This window comes from Oryctolagus cuniculus, chromosome 11 (assembly GCF_051225735.1).
Source record: "Oryctolagus cuniculus isolate XC-2025 breed Fujian yellow rabbit chromosome 11, ASM5122573v1, whole genome shotgun sequence".
Lineage (NCBI taxonomy): Eukaryota > Metazoa > Chordata > Mammalia > Lagomorpha > Leporidae > Oryctolagus > Oryctolagus cuniculus.
In genome coordinates, this window is record NC_142877.1 from 34,776,716 (window position 1) to 34,798,214 (window position 21,499).

The 21,499-nt window shown below is 42.4% G+C and overlaps 1 pseudogene; it reads left to right on the top strand.

The window, feature by feature from the left end:
• Positions 1-21,499, top strand: part of LOC127491107 (actin-related protein 2/3 complex subunit 1A-like) — a 91,719-nt pseudogene that overhangs the window by 65,359 nt on the left and 4,861 nt on the right.

A 21,499-nucleotide genomic window follows, 5' to 3' on the forward strand; every position in this document is an offset into this window, starting at 1 on the left:
GCTTCTGCCTGGCCTAGCCCCAGCTAATGGGCCATTAAGTTAATGAATCAGGGATGGAAGAGTTCTCTCTCTTTCTTTCTGCCTGTCTTTCCCTCTCTCTCTGTCACTCTTTCAAACAAATATTTTTATTTTTTTGGAAAAGAAAACTGGGTTCTAAACCCAGCAAAGTAATTAGAAGTTACTTCTAGATCATAACCAAGAGCAGACTGTGAAGCCAACTGAACTCAGTAAATTTGAAATGATTTCAGATAGGAAGCAATATCAAGACATCATTTTTAAAAACTTCAAAAGCACTGCTTCCTGACGCATATATGGAACAGGCGTCAATAGCAGATACTCATTAGTGGTAGAAAAAAAAAAAAACAGAATAGTAAAGCTGTTTAAAAACAGAGTTAAGAAGACCAAAGTACAATGTTTGTTAGGGAAAGAAAGAATGTTGAAATAAGACTGTGAATCAAACTCAAAACTGCTTAATGTGCTGCAGGGCTGTAAAACTATTTTATTATCCTGTAGCACATGACAGCAATCATTTGCAGCTTAGCAGTTTTCTAGAAGTTAACATTTAACTTCAGAGGTCTGGATCCTAATGAAGAGTAACAGTGAATCAAGCAAAGGTACTTTATGCAGAAGTGGCTCTGTCCTGTGTGGTGGCCATGATGTGCATACCTATGTAAATTCTAAATTAATTCATTTTAAGTAAAGTTTTATAATTTAAAATTCAGTGATTATTTTCACTGGCCATATTTCATGTGCTTGATAGACACATGAGACTAGGAGCTGCCATTTCATACAATTACCATATAGAACATTGCCATCAACACAGAGTTCACTGGACTGGACACACAAGATGGCTGATTAAAGAATTCTCTAGCATGTATGAAAAGCTAAAGTTTTGAATGATTTCTCTTAATAGAAATAGCTAACAATTACAAGAAATTTGAGTTTCAGGAGAAGAGTCATGAAAATTGAGATGAGAGGGGTGGCACTGTGGCACAGCAGGTAAAGCCACCATCTGCAGTGCTGGCATCTCATATGGGCACCAGTTCGCATCCCAGCTTCTCCACTTCCAATTCAGCTCCCTGTAAATGTGCCTTGAAAAGCACTGTTAGATGGCTCAAGTGCTTGGGCCCCTGCATCCACATGAGAGACCTGGGAGAAGCTCCTGACTCCTAGCTTTGGACCGGCCCAGCTCCAGCCGTGGCAGCCATTTGGGGAGTGAACCAACAGATGGAAGATCTTTCTCTGTCTTTCCTCCCTCTCTGTAACTCTGCCTTTCACATAAATAAATAAATATTTTTAAAAAAATATACATCTTTGTAAATAAAATGTTTTTAAAAATGTCTTGAGGTGTTACATACACTTTTAAATACACTTGTTAATCAGACTCTCAGAATTACAGATCAAGAAGCAGAAAAGTTCCCTAAGTGATCTCATTGGAAAAGGGAGACTTTCATTTTGAAAACCAGTATCCTGATTCATTTTATCTGTCACAAAAAAAGGGACAGCAATACAAAGAGCTATTGTGATGCATATGGAAAGATCCACCTTACAGAATGTATCTTTAAGGAGGTGCCTTACTAAAAGTATGGTTTAAAAAAAGGTCAATTTTATGTATTTATAAAAGTAAGATAATGAAACAATATGTTTTTCCCACTATATTTAATTTGTAATTATGTACTACAGCTAAAATTATAAATTATTTGTGAGGTAAGGAATACTTTGAAATATATATTTATATGTTTACTTATGTGTGTGATATTTTGCTACTCTGTTCTTGAGAGATATGACTTAAGGCTTATATTAAAAATAATTTTTAAAAGATTTGGTTTATTTATTTGAAAGGTAGAGTTAGAGAGAGAGGGAGAAACAAAGATAGAGAGAGATCTTGCATCCACTGGTTCACTCTCCAAATGGCCACAAATGGCTGAGGCTGGCCCGGGTTGAAGCAAGGAGCTTCATATGAGTCTTCCATGTGGATGGAAGGGGCCCAAGCACTTGGGATATCTTCTGCTTTCCCAGGCTATCAGCAGGGAATTGAATTGGAAGTGGAGCAGCTGGGACTCAAATAGGCACCCCCATATGGGATGCCAGCCTTCCAGGCAGCAACTTAACTCATGATGCCACAGTGTTGATGCCAAAATAATTTCTTAAAAATCATTAGATATTGTATTCAAACTTTCTTTATGTGTGCAACTTAAAAGAAAAGCATAAACTGCTAAAAAAAATTGATTTGACAGCTAGCATATAATTTAATTTTTTAATTGCAATAAAAACAATGTGACATTTATAAGATAAGGTCTGGTAAGGGCACTATATTCAAGACAAATAAGTGGGCTGGTGCTGTGGCTCACTTGGCTAATCCTCTGCCTGCGCCGCCAGCATCCCGTGTTCTAGTCCCGGTTGGGGCACCAGGTACTAGTTCCGGTTGCTCCTCTTCCAGTCCAGCTCTCTGCTGTGGCCTGGGAAGGCAGTGGAGGATGGTCCAAGTGCTTGGGTCCCTGCACCTGCATGGGAGACCAGGAGGAAGTACCAAGCTCCTGGCTTCGGATTGGCGCAGTGTGCCAGCCGTAGTAGCCATTGCGGAGTAAACCAACAGAAGGAAGACCTTTCTCTCTGTCTCTTTCTCTCACTGTCTATAACTCTACCTGTCTAATAAAAAAATAAGTAATGAGGGGTGGGTATTTGGAATAGTGGTTAAGATGCTGCTTTGGACACCTGAGAACTGCATCAGGGTGCTGGGTTCAAATCCTTGCTCTGCTTCTGATGCCAGCTTCCTGCTAATGCACACCCTGGGAGGCAGCAGTGATGGCTCACGTACTTGGGTTCCTGTGATATTATTTGATAAAATATACTTGTATGCTTTAATTCTCTTTTTAACAGTAGAGGTAAAAAAGTCTCACGAATTTTATCTCTGAACAAGCAGATAATCCTGGAATTAGAATCACCCACCCGTCATCTTTATTCAGGGCTAAGGATTGAGAATAGACCAAGACACTGCTTATAATGAATGAAATGGATTGCATAAAAGAAAGTGCTATGTTAGCTTTCAGTCTGTCTTATAATCTCCTTGCTTTGCTCTCTTTGAATCCACCTCAGAAGGGATCCCTTCTTCCACAGTGTATGGGAATGTAAGACATTCGCTCACCCTGCCATTCCCCTACTCTACAATTCATCTAAATTTAAAGAGGCATTTATAAATGAGTGGTAATGAAAAACCACACATCAAGTCTGAGGGACATGAAGATAGTACCTATAGGAAAGTGTATACTGAGTGTGTACATTATGCATGTTAGATGTAAAACGCATATATCAAGAAACTACAAATGGCAAAAAAAGAAGTAAGCTAAGCATTTGAAGAAAAATATGGGAAAACAGTTGGAGAGACAATCCAGTCACCAAGAGCTGTATTAAGATAATGGCAGACACCCATGAAATTGTGAACAATCAAAACAACAGCAAGTAGCAATAATTCAGTAAAACCAAAAGCTAATTCTTTGAAAAGCTTAATAAGAAAGGCAGGATGGGCCGGTGCAGTGGCTCAATAGGCTAATCCTCTGCCTGCGGTGCTGCCACCCCAGGTTCTAGTCCCAGCTGGGCGCCAGATTCTGTCCCGGTTGCTCCTCTTCCAGTCCAGCTCTCTGCTGTGGCCTGGGAGTGCAGTGGAGGATGGCCCAAGTGCTTGGGCCCTGCACCCGCATGGGAGACCAGAGGAAGCACCTGGCTCCTGGCTTCGGATCAGCGCGGTGTGCCGGCCACAGTGCACCAGTCGCAGTGCGCCAGCCGCGGCGGCCACTGGGGGGTGAACCAACGGAAAAGGAAGATCTTTCTGTCTCTCTCTCTCACTGTCCACTCTGCCTGTCAAAAAAGAAAGGCAGGATGCTGATCAGACTGAAGGGAAGAGAGGAGAAATTTGCAAATAAAGGAGAAAGAATATGCATACAACAGAATTTAACATAATAAAGAATATCATTAATTACTCTATGAGTTTGACTACCTAGATGACAAACTCTTAGAAAAATATAAACCACAAAATAATCAAATTAGAATTTCAATGGAGCAGCAAGTATGAAAGAATGGAAAGCACTTGTCAAAGATCTCTTCTAAGACACCCTGATTCAGCTGTTTTCTAAGGATAACCTCTCAAATATTTAAGAAATGGTAAACTTCTATTGTTTAACACTTTATCCAGAAACCAGGAAAAGAGGAAACACTGCCTCTCTGTAATTGGTAAACAGAGTTTAAAGATGCCTGCAACATTCTAACATCATTAGAAGAACTTAGAGATGAGGGATGCAACCTCATTCACAGTTGAAGAAGGGCACGCTCCCTGCTACAAAGAGCACAGCTGGGTGCAGTTTAAATTGTAGGCAGGAGGAGAACAAGGCAGGAGAATATGGCAAAGATCCAGATGAGAGATGATAAGAACTAAGAAAATAACAGTGGCGATGGAGGACATGGATTAGAGCTTGAAAGAAATTAGACTTGACAAGACTTAATCGCAGATTAACCATGTGAAGTGATGGTGAGGGCAGACTCCAAGGAGATAGATTTCTGGCCCAGGAGACTGGGCAGGGCTAAGGCACTCATAGTTCTATTAATCAATGTCAAAAGATGAACAGTGGCCAAGTGGAGGGCATTGTTAGCCAGAGTTAGAACTAGAGAAGGAGGAACGGAGTTGGTGATTTTGGAGAGTTCATAAGCTCCCCCCAGAGGCAGATGTCCAGTATTCAGATAAGGAGAAAAACTGGGCCAGAGGGTGAGATACATCTGCTGAGACCGTATGTAGGATAAGCAGGGCAAGGGAGGAGTGGGGACATTAGACAATACTTTTAGTGCCCCTGGTTTCTCCTCTGCTACCACCTGCACCCTCCACCTGAGATCATTCTCTCTAGGGAACACAGTTGTCTAGGCAGTGGGCAGGCTGCAAATGCCCCCTATAAACAGCTCTCAGTCAGGACCAGCGCTGTGGCGCAGCAGGTTAAAGCCCTGGCCTGAAGCACCGGCGTCCCCTATGGGCGCCGGTTCTAGTCCCGGCTGCTCCTGTTCTGATACAGCCATCTGCTGGGATAGTGGTGGAAGATGGCCCAAATTCTTGGGCCCCTGCACCCATGTGGAAGACCTGGAAGAAGCTCCTGGCTCCTGGCTTCAGATGGGCACAACTCTGGCTGTTGCAGCCATCTGGAGAATGAACCAGCAGATGGAAGATCTCTCTCTGTCTCTACCTCTCTATGTAACTCTGATTTTCAAATAAATAAAATAAATCTTTTAAAAAAAAAGAGCTCTCAGCCAATGGGACTGCAAGTTGCTGGCAGAGAGATACCCTAGCCTCCTTCCTACTCAGCTGAGACAGCTGAACTGTGTCCTATGTTGTCGCTCTGAACGTCCCCAGCACTGAACTCCAGTTGCCTACAATGCACTATTTATTGATATTTCATAAACTTTGAATATTGATATTTATATTTCATAAACTTTTTTCTTTCTTGTCTGACTTCCCCTCAAGTGGTTGTTTACTTGAAACATCTTTGAAAAGAGGTTACCCATTCTCCAATTCTTGTCATAGAGTCTATGTGTTGGAGAAACTCAAACTATCACAGGAAAGGAAGTCCCAGGAAGGAAAGGAAATGTGAGAAGTGGCCAATGAGGAAATTGAGAGAGAACAGCCTGGAGTCATGGAAGGCAAAACACAAAAGAATTCCAAACAGAAAGGAGAGAACACAAACACTTATATGAGATATCTGGAGAAGTGAAATTCACAGAGGCGGAAAGTAGAACATTGGTTGCTTGGGCTGGGGACAGGGGAACTGGGGAGATGTTTAATGGTTCTAGAGTTCAGTTTTGCAAGATGAAAGTGTCTGGAGATTGGGTAAACAACAATATAAATGCATTTACAATTCGAGGCTGTACATACACTTAATTATGGTTAAGAAAAAGAGAGGAAATTGAATGAGATGAAAACCATTGGTTGGTGCTAAATAAGGCCATGACTGCAATCACCCAACCTCTCAGTGGCATGGCCAACAATTTTCCAGAAGTTTGAATTGTTTTTTTTTTTTAATTTTTATTTAATGAATATAAATTTCCAAAGTACAGCTTATGGATTACAATGGCCCCCCCCCATAACGTCCCTCCCACCCGCAACCCTCTCCTTTCCCACTCCCTCTCCCCTTCCATTCACATCAAGATTCATTTTCGATTCTCTTTATATACAGAAGATCAGTTTAGCATACATTAAGTAAAGATTTCAACAGTTTGCTCCCACACAGAAACATAAAGTGAAAAATACTGTTTGAGTACTAGTTATAGCGTTAAATCTCAATGTACAGCACACTAAGGACAAAGATCCTACATGAGGAGTAAGTGCACAGTGACTCCTGTTGTTGACTTAACAAATTCACACTCTTGTTTATGGCATCAGTAATCACCCTAGGCTCTTGTCATGAGCTGCCAAGGCTATGGAAGCCCCCTGAGTTCACTGACTCTGATAATTTTTAGACAAGGCCATGGTCAAAGTGGAAGTTCTCTCCTCCCTTCAGAGAAAGGTACCTCCTTCTTTGATGACCTGTTCTTTCCACTGGGATCTCACTCGTGGAGATCTTTCATTTAGGTTCCGCCCCACCCCACCCCCCCGCCCAGAGTGTCTTGGCTTTCCATGCCTGAAATACTCTCATGGGCTTTTCAGCCGGATCCGCATGCCTTAAGGGCTGATTCTGAGGCCAGAGTGCTGTTTAGGACATCTGCCATTCTATGGGTCTGCTGTGTATCTCACTTCCCATGTTGGATCATTCTCTCCCTTTTTTATTCTATCAGCTAGTATTTGCAGACACTATTCTTGTTTATGTGATCCCTTTGGTTCTTAGTCCTATCATTATGATCAATTGTGAACAGAAATTGATCACTGGGACTAGTGAGATGGCATTGGTACATGCCACCTTAATGGGATTGAATTGGAATCCCCTGGTATGTTTCTAAGTCTACCGTTTGAGGTAAGTCAGCTTGAGCATGTCCCGAATTGCACATCTCTTCCCTCTCTTATTCCCACTCTTATATTTAACAGCGATCACTTTTCAGTTAAGTTTCAGCACTTAAGAAGAATTGTGTATTGATTACAGTGTTCAACCAAAAGTATTAAGTAGAACAAACAAAAAAAAATACTAAGAGGGATAACATATTAAGTTGCTCATCAACAGTCTGGGTGAGGGCTGATCAAGTCACCGTTTCTCATAGTGTTCATTTCACTTTAATAGGTTTCCTTTTTGGTGCTCAGTTAGTTGTCACCTATCAAGGAGAACAAGTGGTATTTATCCCTATGGGATTGGCTTATTTCACTCAGCATAATGTTTTCCAAATTCCTAACAGGGATCACTTTTCAGTTAAGATTTAAACACCTAAGATCTTTCTTACCATTCAAAATGGCAAGACTAGCACTTCAGATTTATGAAAAGATGAGTTCTAATTCCAGCGGGGTGTGCAACCTTGGACAAATTGTATTTTCCCCCTCGGCCTGAGCTTCTTTACCTATAAAATGTTTGAAATGGACTTTATGATACATACATCTATATCTCACTTAATTCCATGAGTCTATGAGTTAATGTAAATGTTATTATATTTAAATTAATAACATAATAAATTCAAATACAGTTATTTTACACAGTATCCTTGTTTTGCTCAAATATCACTCCTCTAACCATCCCCTGATTCTAACTCTATATTATTTCTACATGATGGAATCAATAGACAACAAAGAAGATAGGGGCAGGCATCTGGCATACTGATTTAAACACTGCTTGCAATGCTTGAATCCCATATCCGAGTACCAAGATTTAAGTCCCAGCTCTACTCCCAATCCAGCTTCTTGCTTATGTATACTCTTGGAGACTGGAGAGGGTGGCCCATGTACTTGGGTCCCTGCAACCCATGTAAGAGACCCAGGTTGAGTTTTAGGCCTCTGGCTTCCACTTGGCCCAGCGCCGGCTGTGGCAGGGATTTGTGGAGTGAACCAGCAGATGGAAGATCTCTGTCTCATTGCCTTTCACATAAAAATAGATAAATAAAATTTTTGAAAAAAAGAGAAAGCATTAAAAGGAAGGCAGTGGTGTTTTGCTGGGTTAATTCCTAACATAACATGGTTTTCATGAGAATATGAGTTACAGGTAAGGTTCATTTTCTCTAAAAAATGCTTGAGAGTATATTCTATGGTATACGAATTTTACCATAACTTTTAAAATATTTATTTTATTTATTTGAAAGCAGAGTGACAGAGAAAGGAAAGAGAAAGAGATCTTCCATCTGTTGGTTCACTCTCCAAATGGCTATGACAGCTGGGGCTGGGCCAGGCAGCAGGCAGATGTCAGAAACCAAACTCCATCCAGGTCTCCTGTCCAAGTACCTGGGCTACCCTCCGCTGCCTTCCCAGGTGCATTCGAGAACTGGGTCAGAAGCAGAGCAGTTGGCGCTGGAACTGGCACTCTGCTGCACCATAACATGGGCCCCCATCGTTGATTTTGTAATAGTTTAAAAAAAAGGAAAGGCTGCAGATGGTGTTAACTGTTGTGGAAAGATCTCAGACAGTAAGAAATGAGAGATCTATGGGCTAAGCAAAATTGAGATGCTGGTGAACTTCAGAGAGCTTTCATTGTGGCATAGGTTTTACATGTTGGGAAGCTGCACACCAAGCTGTGGTTGTGTGAGGTCAGCAAACAGAGAAATTTAAATGAAAGGAGGAAACCTGTGGAGTAACAGAAATAAGAGAAAAGGCTTCTTCAGTGTTCTTGTGCTTCTGTGAACAAACGTAAGATAAAACCTTTCTCCATTCCTGTTGATAACTCAGTAATGTTGATCTCTGTGGTGTTCTATCATTTATTCATCTAATCTATATCATACAAGAGCACTCAAAATGGAAAATGGAATTAAAAGATAGTTCACTTTCATGCTAAATATCTTAATATCCATACTTAAGTTCTTTGTGGTACTCATTTTCCATGAACTTTTTGAAGACCCCTTATAGAAAGAGAAAGAAAGAGAGAGAGAAGATAGAGATGACAGTGAGTAAAATCAGCCTCGGTTCTACAACCATCTTCTCATAGTGTGGTACTCCAGTAAGGGCAACTGGGGGTAATAAAATACTTATAAATCTAATAATACAAATAAACAAACAGCACCTTCGGTTAATGCTTTGAGAAACAGAGGTGTATGATGGTAGGAGAGCATCGAAAAGCCACTGAACATATCGCAGAAGGCAAAACCAGTTCTGATGATGCAGGATGGGAAGTGGGGGCTCTCTGAAGGGTGGGGAAATGGAAGATGAGGATTAGAGACAGAAAGAATACAATGCACAAAAGATCTGTAAAGAGTAAAGCTACAAGGGGCCGGCGCTGTGGCTTAGCAGGTAAAGCCGCCACGTGCAGTGCAGCATCCCATATGGGCACCGGTTCAAGACTCGGCTGCTCCACTTCTGATCCAGCTCTCTGCTATGGCCTGGGAAAGCAGTAGAAGATGGCCCAAGTCCTTGGGCCCCTGCACCAGCATGGGAGACCTGAAGGAAGCTCCTGGCTTTGGATCGGCGCAGCTCCGGCCGAGGCAGCCATCTGGGGAGTGAACCAGCGGATGCAAGACCTCTCTCTGTGTCTCTCCCTCTCTCTGTAACTCTGACTTTAAAATAAATAAATAAATAATAATAACAAAGAAAACCCAATGATCCTGATAGTGAGGCGATACTAAATAGCTAAAACATTTACAAGTTTTGTGTCTGTGTTTTTGAAATAATTTTAAAAAGCCTTTTGAGAAACCAAAGAAAATGAAAAAGGAAGGACTGTCCCCCATGCCATTGATAGGCTCATTTCATATGGGTGTTTATCACCTGAAAACTCTAGCTCAATGAAAAATCACACAGAAAAAATCATGTTTCGGTAGAGATTTCACATTCTTAAAGTGTGTTCTGTCTATGAGCAAATCACTGTATGAAGAGAACTTTTTAAGCATGCACAGAACCATTCAGTCAAGGAAACAACTATTGATACTCAACCATATCGACGCATTTTATAGACAAAGCAAGAAGTAAAAGAAATAGTCCCAAAAGATTGTGTCCTGGACAATTCCACTTATACAGAGTCTAGAACACTCAAAACTAACCTGTGGTGATCGAATACAGAAAGTGGTGACTTCCAGGGAGAGAAATCCACTGGAAGCAGATATGAACTCTCTGGGGTGATGTTGTGTATCTTGTGTTGAGTCGTGGTTATATAGCCATATTTAGTTGTCAAAATGCATCAGATTAGGGGCCAGCACTGTGGTGTAATGGGTAAAGTTGCCGCCTGCAGTGCCGGCATCCTAAATGGTGCCAGTTCAAGTCCAGGCTGCTCCACTTCTGATCCAGATCTCTGCTATGGCTTGGGAAAGCAGTGGAAGATGGCCCAAGTCCTTGGGCCCCTGCACCCATGTGGGAGACCTGGAAGAAGCTCCTGGCTCCTGGCTTCAGATTGGCACAGCTCTGGTCACTGTGGCCAATTGGAGGGTGTACCAGTGGGTGGAAGACCTTTATCTCTCTCTCTTCCTTTCCTTTTCTCTCTGTGTAACTCTGACTCTCAAATAAAATACATAAATCTTTTAAAAAAAACTTATCAGATTGAACACTTAAGAACTGCATCTCATGTTTTGTAAACTATGTCGCAATAAAAATGTGATACACTCAAAAGTAATTTGAGCTTTGCTATTTTTTTTTTTTTTTTTTGGACAGGCAGAGTTAGACAGAGAGAGAGACAGAGAGGAAGGTCTTCATTTTTCGTTGGTTCACCCCTCAAATGGCCGCTACGGCCAGTGCTCTGCAGCCGGCGCACTGCGCTGATCCGAAGCCAGGAGCCAGGTGCTTCCTCCTGGTCTCCCATGCGGGTGCAGGGCCCAAGCACTTGGGCCATCCTCCTCTGCCCTCCCGGGTCACTGCAGAGAGCTGGACTGGAAGAGGGGCAACCGGGACAGAATCCGGTCCCCTCACCTGGGACTAGAACCCGGAGTGCTGGCGCTGCAGGCGGAAGATTAGCATAGTGAGCCATGTCGCTGGCTGAGCTTTGCTATTTTATTATAAAGAAAAAACTGTGATTCCATAAACCAGAAAATTACTAAATTATCCAAATGCACACGGCACTAAATAAATGTGTCCTCCATTACACAAATAGGAACATTTACCCTCAAATTGTGAGATTTTGTAGAAATCTAGAGTATTAGTGTGCAACTATAGCAGAGTGGCCTGGCCATTGCATATGTGACACTTTATAATGATTACAGACATTCTATATGGGCATGCAAATATTTATATAGATCCCAAGTTTTCATAATTTTTTGGTGATAACTTTGCAACATGGTGTTTAGGATTAAGTGCCTGGCTCAATCTCTGGGCCAATAGCTTTCTGTGTTACTTTGTAAAGTTCTTCTTTTGCCGATTTTATATATAGAATTTCATCTGGGACAGAGTTTTGCTTTGTGGCTAAACTAATATCGTATTTCACTGTTGAAACCAGCATTTCGGATTTTAATTCTGCTGAGTCTGGACCTTAGGGTATTTTTACCAGATGGGGTGATCACACAAGGGGCAGGCATCTGGCACAAGGGTTAGGAGACTATGTTATATTTCTTCACTTATGAGTAATAGGTGGCAGTGTTAGTGGGCTCTGCTAACCCCCTACCCCATACTCTCTTGATCAATCTATTTTGTGACCCATGGCTCCTCTTTTCAGAATGGGAATTGCAACTCAAATTCATAAGAGAATGAAAACATTTCTTCCTAATGAAATTGACTACAAAGGACATGGCAGCCATAAACTTGTGTTAAGACTGTGCATGATGGAAAGCCAAGACACTGTGGCAAAAAATATTCTATATGAAGGAGCTCTATGAGTGAGACCCCAGTGGAAAGATGGGGCCATCAAAGAAGGATGTACTTTTCTCTGAAGGGAGAAGAGAACTTCCACTTTGCCTATGGCCTCGTCCAAATACTGACCAAGTTTGTGGTCACAAAAGGCTTCCATAGTGTGGGGAGCAACTGGGACTAGACTGTTACTCGAATTAAGACTTATTTTATGCATCTTCTCTCCCACAATATGGCGCTGGGAGAGGAGGAAACAGCTTCTACACAGCTGCCTCCAGTTCAACCAATAAACAGCAGGACCTGCTCCTGATTGCAGGAGAGCAGCGTACTCGGCGTGTGGGTAGCAGAGTTGGGATTGGTGGAAGAGGACTATAAGGAGGAGAGAGACAACATGCACCGGGAACATCTATCTGAAGGAACACCTGTGCAGCCCCCGAGAGAGCCGGCCGGCGGTGTGCCGCTCCCCCGCGGAAGTGGGGAAAGTGGCAGGGGGAACCGCCCTTCCACGGAGGTGGAAGGGATAGTAGCCAACCCGGGAAGAACCAGCAGCAAACCCGGAGAGGGCCGAGCAGACAAAAGAACAGCGCAGGGTCCTGTGTCGTTCCTCCGCGAAGAGGGGGAGTGACATAATGGTGCCGTGACTCGGATATGAAGCCTAGGCAGGGTTTAGTGTCATTCCTCCACGAAGAGGGGGAGCAACATAATGGTGCCGTGACTCGGATAGGAAACCTAGGAGGGAAGAAACGGGAAGAAGTGGGAAAATACTGGAGAGAGAGACTAGCAAAGAGCCTATGGAAAAGCCAGACGGAAAAGGTGCCGGAAGAAGCTATCGAAAGCCTAGGCATAGACTTGGATACGGACTACAGGGGGAAGCTGGGAGAAATCTCTAAGGTCGAAAGCGAAAGTGAAAGCTAGAAGAAACTTAGACTCGGATATGGACTGTGGGGAGAAGCCAGGAGAAATGAGAGGGGGATATTGTTGGAAGAAAAGTTAGGAAACATACTGGGTAGAGAAAAATATGTTAGGGAGGATGAAGCCGTGGGGGCAGGCTGAGGCAGAGACGTAAGCTATGTTGGGATTCGTCAAGTCAGCCCGGGGAGCAAAAGGCGAAAAGCTAGACGCATAAGCTAGGTTGGAATCCGTCAGATTAGCCCGGGGAGCAAAAGACAGGAAGCCAAACCGAAAGGCGCAGACGTAAGCTAGGTTGAATTCGCCAGGTTAGCCCGGGGAACTTAGACTGAATACCGGTGGCAGAAACGTGAGCTAGGCTGTGTGATTCGCGGAAGCCGCTGCGCGCAGAGAGAGCGCGCAGGGCACAAACGGGGAGAGCGCACGGGGCGCGAGTAGGAAACGCGGGGCTGGAGCGAAGGCCATGGTGCGGGCGCAAAGGGCGTGGAGACCGCGGAGCGCGCGAAGCCGAAGCCGGGAAGCCGCGCAGAGCTGGGAAGCCGCCGCGGGGCGAGGTGCCGAGAAGCAGCCTCGGGGCGGGCGCCGGGAAGCCGCGGGGATAAGAGAAACAGAAGTTTAGAAGTAAAATGAGAGAAATAGGAATGCTGGCAGATAGAAGTAAAATAGGAGAAATAGGAATGCCTGGGGGTAGAGAAATAGAGAAAAATAAGGCCTCCCCACAACACGGCAATGAGAGAGCTTGGATTCGGTCTGCCTGATTAGTAAAACGATAAGCACCTGCTGGCGGCTAGCAGCTTACCCGCTGCAGGTCACCGAAGACAGGCACGTTATCAATACCAATAAGTCTCCCCACAATACGGCAATGAGAAGGCTTGGATTTGGTTTGCCTAATTGGTAGGGCTTGTAAGCACCTGCAGGCAGTTCTAGCAGAGCAGAGCATGCGCTGCAAGGCACTGAACACAGGCATGCATCAGCGCCTAAAAACCTCCTCACAACATGGCGAAGAGAGGACCCGGATTCGGTTTGCCTGATTGGTAGGGCTTGTAAGCACCTGTGGGCAACTCCAGCAAGCAGAGCAGAGTGTGTGCCGCGGGGCACCGAAGACAGGTGTGTATTATCACCAAAAATAAAAAGAAAGGGGGATCTGTGGGGAGCAACTGGGACTAGACTGTTACTCAAATTAAGACTTATTTTATGCATCTTCTCTCCCACAATATGGCGCTGGGAGAGGAGGAAACAGCTTCTACACAGCTGCCTCCAGTTCAACCAATAAACAGCAGGACCTGCTCCTGATTGCAGGAGAGCAGCGTACTCGGCGTGTGGGCAGCAGAGTTGGGATTGGTGGAAGAGGACTATAAAGGAGGAGAGAGACAACATGCACCAGGAACATCTATCTGAAGGAACACCTGTGCAGCCCCCGAGAGAGCCGGCCGGCGGTGTGCCGCTCCCCCGCGGAAGTGGGGAAAGTGGCAGGGGGAACCGCCCTTCCACGGAGGTGGAAGGGATAGTAGCCAACCCGGGAAGAACCAGCAGCAAACCCGGAGAGGGCCGAGCAGACAAAAGAACAGCGCAGGGTCCTGTGTCGTTCCTCCGCGAAGAGGGGGAGCGACATAATGGTGCCGTGACTCGGATATGAAGCCTAGGCAGGGTTTAGTGTCGTTCCGCCATGAAGAGGGGGAGCGACACCATAGCCTTGGCAGCTCATGGCAAGAACCTCAGTTGATCAGTGATATCATAAATAAGAGTGTTAATTGTTAAATCAACAACAGAATTCACTGTGCACTTACTCCCCATGTAGGAATTCTGTTATTAATGAGTTATACTATGAGAATTAACTGCAAAACTTGTTCACAAACAGTACTTTATATGTTGTGTGTGTGGGGGTGGGTGCAAACTGTTGAAAACTTTACTTAGTATAGAGTTGGTCTTCTGTATATAAAGTTAAACTAAAAATGAACCTTAATGAAGAATGGGATGGGAGAAGGAGTAGGAGGTAGGATGGGAGTGGGGGTAGGAGGGCAGGTATGGGGGGAAGAACCACTGTATTCCTAAAGTTGTACCTTTGAAATTTGCATTCATTAAATAAAAGGTATTAAAAAAAAAAGACTGTGCAGGCACCAAGAGTTTTCTCATAGGGTAGCTAATCAGCATAATCAGAATATGAGATACTTTTAAACATTCATGGGAAATGGAATTAAAAGATGAATTTATTTACTAATGCAAATGTATTTTGAAATCCATATGTACTCACATAATGGGCTTTGTGTGCTTTTTATAAATTCTTTCTAGAAACGTGCTTTTTTTTAGTTGTTAATACCTGATTTCTAGTACTAATGTTCAGACTTGAGGGCAACTTCTGAACACTTTTACCATGGATTCAGACAAATTTTATAGTACTATCTAATGTGCTAAATAAATAAACAGTGAAACGAGGGCTTCACTGGTGCAGTCGGATTGGAGAACCCCACTCAGTTTGTCTCCCTATAATTTTCTGCAGCGGTTTCCCAGGAAACCAACATAACCCCAGAGACAGTGCAGACTGGGATTTGGAACAGAGTTCTCAACTAGGGGCACTTTTGTCCCCAAAGTGACATCTAGCAATGCTTGGGGACATTTTTGATTGCTATAATTGTGGAGAAGAAAGGCTACTGGCATTGGGTACATAGAGATCAGGGATGCTGCTGAGTATCCCATAGGCAAAAAATATTGGGGCCAAATGTTGAGAAAGCCTGGTTTGGAGCAAGATTGAAAGAGATGCAAACAGGTATAATGTGTTCCATTTCTGAGGCTGAGTTCTCCAAAATCCACTTAACTGTTTATTTTATTGTGAGGTGGAGATATAGAACCTGACTCTGATAATTACATTTCTGAGCAGCCACTAACAGCATTCTTATCCTGCCTTTAACTACTTATCTAGGAGTAACTAAAAGAACATTTCTAGGGTGTCTACTGACTGTTTAAATTAGATCTTGACATTCTTGATTTTCATTTTTCTCTCCTAGCCAAGGGTCAAAATTACCAACCTCATCACACAGTCCTAAAGCAAAAGAAAATATCTGATCATTTTTCAAAAATACTGATGTAATTATGATTCAAATTACTAATTATGCCACCATTAAATTAATGTTATATATAATGAAAATAGAAGTTAAAATTCTACATATTAGAGTGTTTTTCATGGAGATGAATAATAATGTATCTCTACCTATAAGACAAGTAATATGTCCATAATTTAGGATAACAGATCTGGGTAAACCTTTCCAACAGGTTTTACCCTTATGAAAAACAATCTATTCCACTGCACAGGAAATTAAGCAATAATTAGTAGAAAGCAAGAGAACAGATTATTAACATGTCTTCAGTACAAAAAGCAATCAAAGCTGCTTTCCAGTCTCACACATTCCTTTTCAAATATTTTTAACTCATAATATTGGAACATGACTAATTAGCAAACTACTTTGAAATGACACTTTTTCCATCCAGAGATAATGACATAGGCAATTTTGAATATTTTGAATGCCCTGGATCATTAAATATATGAATCTTGCAAGTTCTGATCCTGCAACTGTGATTCTGTCTTCTACTTTGAAGTTCACTCTATCAGTTAGTTATTATTGTGGAGAGACTACTCCAACCTTAGTGGCTTGAAACAACAATCGATGTTTTGTACATGATTAAATGGGTCATCAATTTATGCCAGACTCAGCAGGGAGGTTTTCACCCCATGCATATGAGGTCAACAGCCCATTAACTAGGTGGGCCTGCTTCTTGCAATTAGTTAGCTCTTGGCTGGTACAAAATGAGAACAGCTGAGTCATCAACCACCAGGCTATCCTCGGTTTGTTTACTAAGAGAAAATGTCCCAGTAGGGAGAAGATGTATGCAGGGCCCTTGCAGTCTATTCTCAGACGGACACAAACTTTTTTTGTCACTTCTGAAGAATAAAGCAGCTAAATTCAGCACTGACACAAAGGATGAAGGCTAGGTTCTACCACTTAATGGAAGGAGCTGTAGTGTCACATTGCAAAACACATGGATATCAGACCAAATGGGGAACTGTGGTCATTTTTGTAATCAATACGTCATACTCACCCATGACACTGTGCTAACTTGACTCTCACCAGACCAGAAACACCTCGGGTGACTAATGGGACAGTGTAACACAATCCAGAGCTTTATGAGCATTAATGCCCAATGGAGCAGACTTGGAACCATGAGAGACTGCAAGTGGAAAGCGGTTTGCGGATTGCTAGTTTCTATATTTTTGAGGAAAGTTAATCTTCCTATTAATATGGTGCCTTTGGTAATGTAACTTTCTGTTTTTCTCATAAAACTCTTCTTTTATCAATTTTTTATAAATAAAATCTTATTTGTGAAAGAGGTTTGTTCTGTAGCTAAAATAATAAGTAAGTTTCACTGTAGAAACTGATGTTTTAATTCTGTGTCAGGAACCTTAGCATATTTTTAGCAAGTGGGATTGTTTAATCAAAGATCACATGAGGTGCAGGTGTCTAGCACAGCAGTTAAGTTGTCTCTTGAGATCCCTTATCCCATATTGGAGTGCCTGGGTTTGAGTCCTGGCTCCACTCCGGGCTCAAGCTTTTTTCTTATGTGCACCCATGGAAGCAGAAGGTGATGATGTCCATAACTGGGTCTCTGCCACTCACATGGGAGACCCAGACTGAGTTCCTGCTTCCCGTGTGATCATTTGGGGAATGAACTAATGGATGGGAAAACTCTGTTTCTCTGCCTTTTGAATATAATTGATTCATTAAAAAATTTATAAAAGATCACATGAACTTTATGTGATTTAAATAATCACTTGGTATAAAGTGTCGCAAAAATAGACACCAACAATAATAGAATTGCTAATTTTATAATTATTTTGCAATTTATGTAAAAGACATGAATTGTCAGATTTGTTCACTTAAAAATATTTGCCATATGTCAGATATCATTGTCATCTGTTAAGATGTTAAAATGCAAATATGATTAAAATGTGGAAATGACTTAAAGGGTATTTCAGAAACTCAGTTTCTGCTTCTTGACTTAAACTTATGGTTGTTATTTATTATAATTAAGAAAATAGGGGCCGGCAGTGTGGCACAGCAGGTTAAAGCCCTGGCCTGAAGTGCCAGCATCCCATATGGGTGCTGGTTCTAATCCTGGCTGCTCCTCTTCTGATCCAGCTCACTGCTATGGCCTGGGAAAGCAGTGGAAAATGGCCCAAGTCTTTGGGCCCCTGAACCCACTTAGGAGACCCAAAAGAAGCACCTGGCTCCTGGCTTGGGATTGGAGCAGCTCCGGCCATTGCGGCCAATTGGGGAGTGAACCAGCGGATGGAAGACCTCTCTCTCTGTTTCTACCTCTCTCTGTAACTCTTTCGAATAAATAAAATGAATCTTTAATAAAAAATAAAAATTAAGAAAATATATTTTGAAGTTATACTAAGTAAAATGGTGTGGAATTCAAGCAGGAATGAGAAACAACAATGGGATAGAATTCAGAAGCTATTTCATAATAAATGAGAAATTATTTCTTAGAAGTAGCAGATTAATACAATAGGGAAAGATATGCTATTGAATAAATACTGACAGGCTGATCATCTACCATCTTGTGAAATAAAATAAAAAATTAAAATTGAGCACTTAAACATAGCATAGGAAATGCAATCTAGGTGGAATAATTTCTAGATATAAAGACATAGAAACACAAGACAACATAGCAGCGTATTCTTGTAAGAAATTTCCTTCTAGGAAAGACTCATACCTCCAAAAGCATAAAGTAGAGATTGTCCAAGCTGACCAATTTTTGTTTAGAAACTTCTGCCAAGTGAAGATTGTCCTATCAGGTGAATGGCAATTGGAGATAAAATACGTGTAAGATATAAAAGAGTTAAAAAGAGAGAATTTTTCTGTGATGTAAGGGTTTCAGTTGCAGGCAGCAAAATCTGCATGAGCAGGTTTAGACTGAGAAGAATTCAATACAGGTAAGGAGGTGCAAATAAAATTGTGCTAAGGACTAGTAGAGCAGAAATTATACCCAGCCTCAAGACCACTTGGCCCCCAGGTGATACCTAGAACTGGCTCTCCTGTCACAGGCCTGGAAAAAATCTAGGAGACGCTGTTCCTGATGCAAAAGTGCATGCTTCATTAGTCGCGGTCAGGACAGCTGTCTTCACCAGTAAACGAAGAAGCTGCTTCAAGAAGTTGCATACAGGTTAGGAAGTCAACATTACAGCCACTGATTTCCAAACCACCACCTTTACCGCAATTCTCATCTGTGAACTAGCTGCCCTGGGTCCTGCCTCTGGACTCTTCTCTGAACAAAGTTCTCTGTAAGTGCACATGGCTCCTGCCCACCTCTCACGCTGAAAGTGAGTTGGAATGAAAAAGTGAATCAATCCATAACAACCAGCACCATCCTTAACATGCAGAGTTTTGATGAGCCAATAAGGAAAGGATGATGAAATAATTATCTAAAATAATCCACAGAAAAAGAAATAAAAACAAATGATTTACTACAAAAGGTTATTTATCCTCATTAGCAATCAGGGAAGAATTTTGGATAGCTTTAAAGGAAATCAGTTTGACTACTATTTATGAACAATTCCAATATTGGTAGAAAGCAAAAATTATTGATGAGCTATTGACCTGTGCTCAAAGTTTAAGTTTATACAGCTTATTTGCTTGCTTCCTGGAAAGCAGCTTCTACTATGAACAATATTTAAAATTCTTCAGCCCAACAATTATTGTCTAGTCATCAATCTTTCAGAAATTACTGACTTTCACAAAGAGGTCCTGACATGGAATTCATCATGTCATGGTTTTATATATAAAATTATAAGCATTCTAAATATTCATCAAAAGGGCAAACAAGTAAAAATAAATGGATAATATTTAAATTGGACACCATATTATACAATACTTTATGCAATTTTTAGAGAAGTATAGTGTTAATTGCAGACATGGAAAAGGCCTATGAAGGGGCCTGGCGCTGTGGTGCAGTGGGTTAACGCCCTAGCCTGAAGCGCCAGCATCGCATATGGGCGCCAGTTCGAAACCCGGCTGCTCCATTTCCAATCCAGCTCTCTGCTATGGCCTGGGAAAGCAGTAGAAGATGGCCCAAGACTTTGGGCCCCTGCACCCACGTGGGAGACCCAGAAGAAGCTCTTGGCTCCTGGCTTAGGATAGGCACAGCTTCGACTGTTGCAGCCATCTGGGGAGTGAACCATGGGATGGAAGACCTCTCTGTCTCTACCTCTCCTCTCTCTGTGTAACTGTGACTTTCAAATAAATAAATGAATCTTAAAAAAAAAAAGAAAAGGCCCATGAAAGATTAGGAAATGTAAAAGAAAACTGTAGGACTATAGATTGAGAGATACAATTTTTGAAAAATTAGAAAAGGTATATATAACATGTTCATTTCCATTTTCTCTGAAAAATTCTCAATAATATCTGCATTGCTCATTGTGTGTGTGTGTGTGTGTGTGTGTGTGTGAAGAAACATTCTGGGAGAATACACATTACCTTGTTAACAATTACTTTAGGATAATGAGATTACTTCAGGATTGGGGGGAAGACTGATTTTTCATCCTGTGTATTCTTTTTTTTTTTTTTTTTTTTTTTTTTTGACAGGCAGAGTGGAGGACAGTGAGAGAGAGAGACAGAGAGAAAGGTCTTCCTTTTGCTGTTGGTTCACCCTCCAATGGCCGCCGCGGCCGGCACGCTGCAGCCGGCACACCGTGCTGATCCGATGGCAGGAGCCAGGTGCTTCTCCTGGTCTCCCATGGGGTGCAGGGCCCAAGTACTTGGGCCATCCTCCACTGCACTCCCTGACCACAGCAGAGAGCTGGCCTGGAAGAGGGGCAACTGGGACAGAATCCGGCGCCCCAACCGGGACTAGAACCCGGTGCGCTGGCACCACAGGCGGAGGATTAGCCTAGTGAGTCGCGGCACTGGCCCCCTGTGTATTCTTATAATGTTGAATATTTTACAGTAACTTACATGCTCTTACAACTTAAAAATGCATGATATATCAAGACAAATGCTGTCAACAGTCATTCCACCTGTTTTATGGTCACTTAAAATCCTCATTCGAAATGCTGTCAACAATGATTTCCAGGTTTATCATCATTGAATGTTCTTGAGACCACAAACCTGCCTATGAAATCTTCTGGGATTATTTCTGTCTGACAATCGTCAAAACTTCAAGTTAAGTTATTTAACATTGATCCTATTCCTAGGGCCTGCCCAGACTACACACAGTCTTTCCCATGATAGTGATATTAGACTGCTTATTTATGATATCAGAATGCTTATTAATAATTTTCAATAAGAGAAGAATTCTGAATACTGGCTTAAATAGACCAGACAATATGGTAAGTTTTAAGGACTTTATTCCTTTCAGTGAAAGAAATGTGCAGGAGAGTGAGGGCTTTCTTTAGGGGAGAAAGAGAAGTCTAGAAGCTAAGTCGGGTCCATACCAAGCAGAGAGCAGGCCAAGAGGGAGCCATGTGGAGCAAGCATATGGTTATGAGCAGCCACAGGTAGCTTCGCGGCAGTAAAGTGAAGGCAGAGAGCGGCAGCCAAAAGGCTGTGCCCAAAGTCATGGTCAAAAAAGGAGGGTCCACAGTGTTCCAGGCCTTTTATTTACTCCCAAAGAGGGTGTGGTTACGTTGTCTGACTGACAGGTGGGCATACAGGTGGGGTCAGGTAGGGGTGTGAGATCATA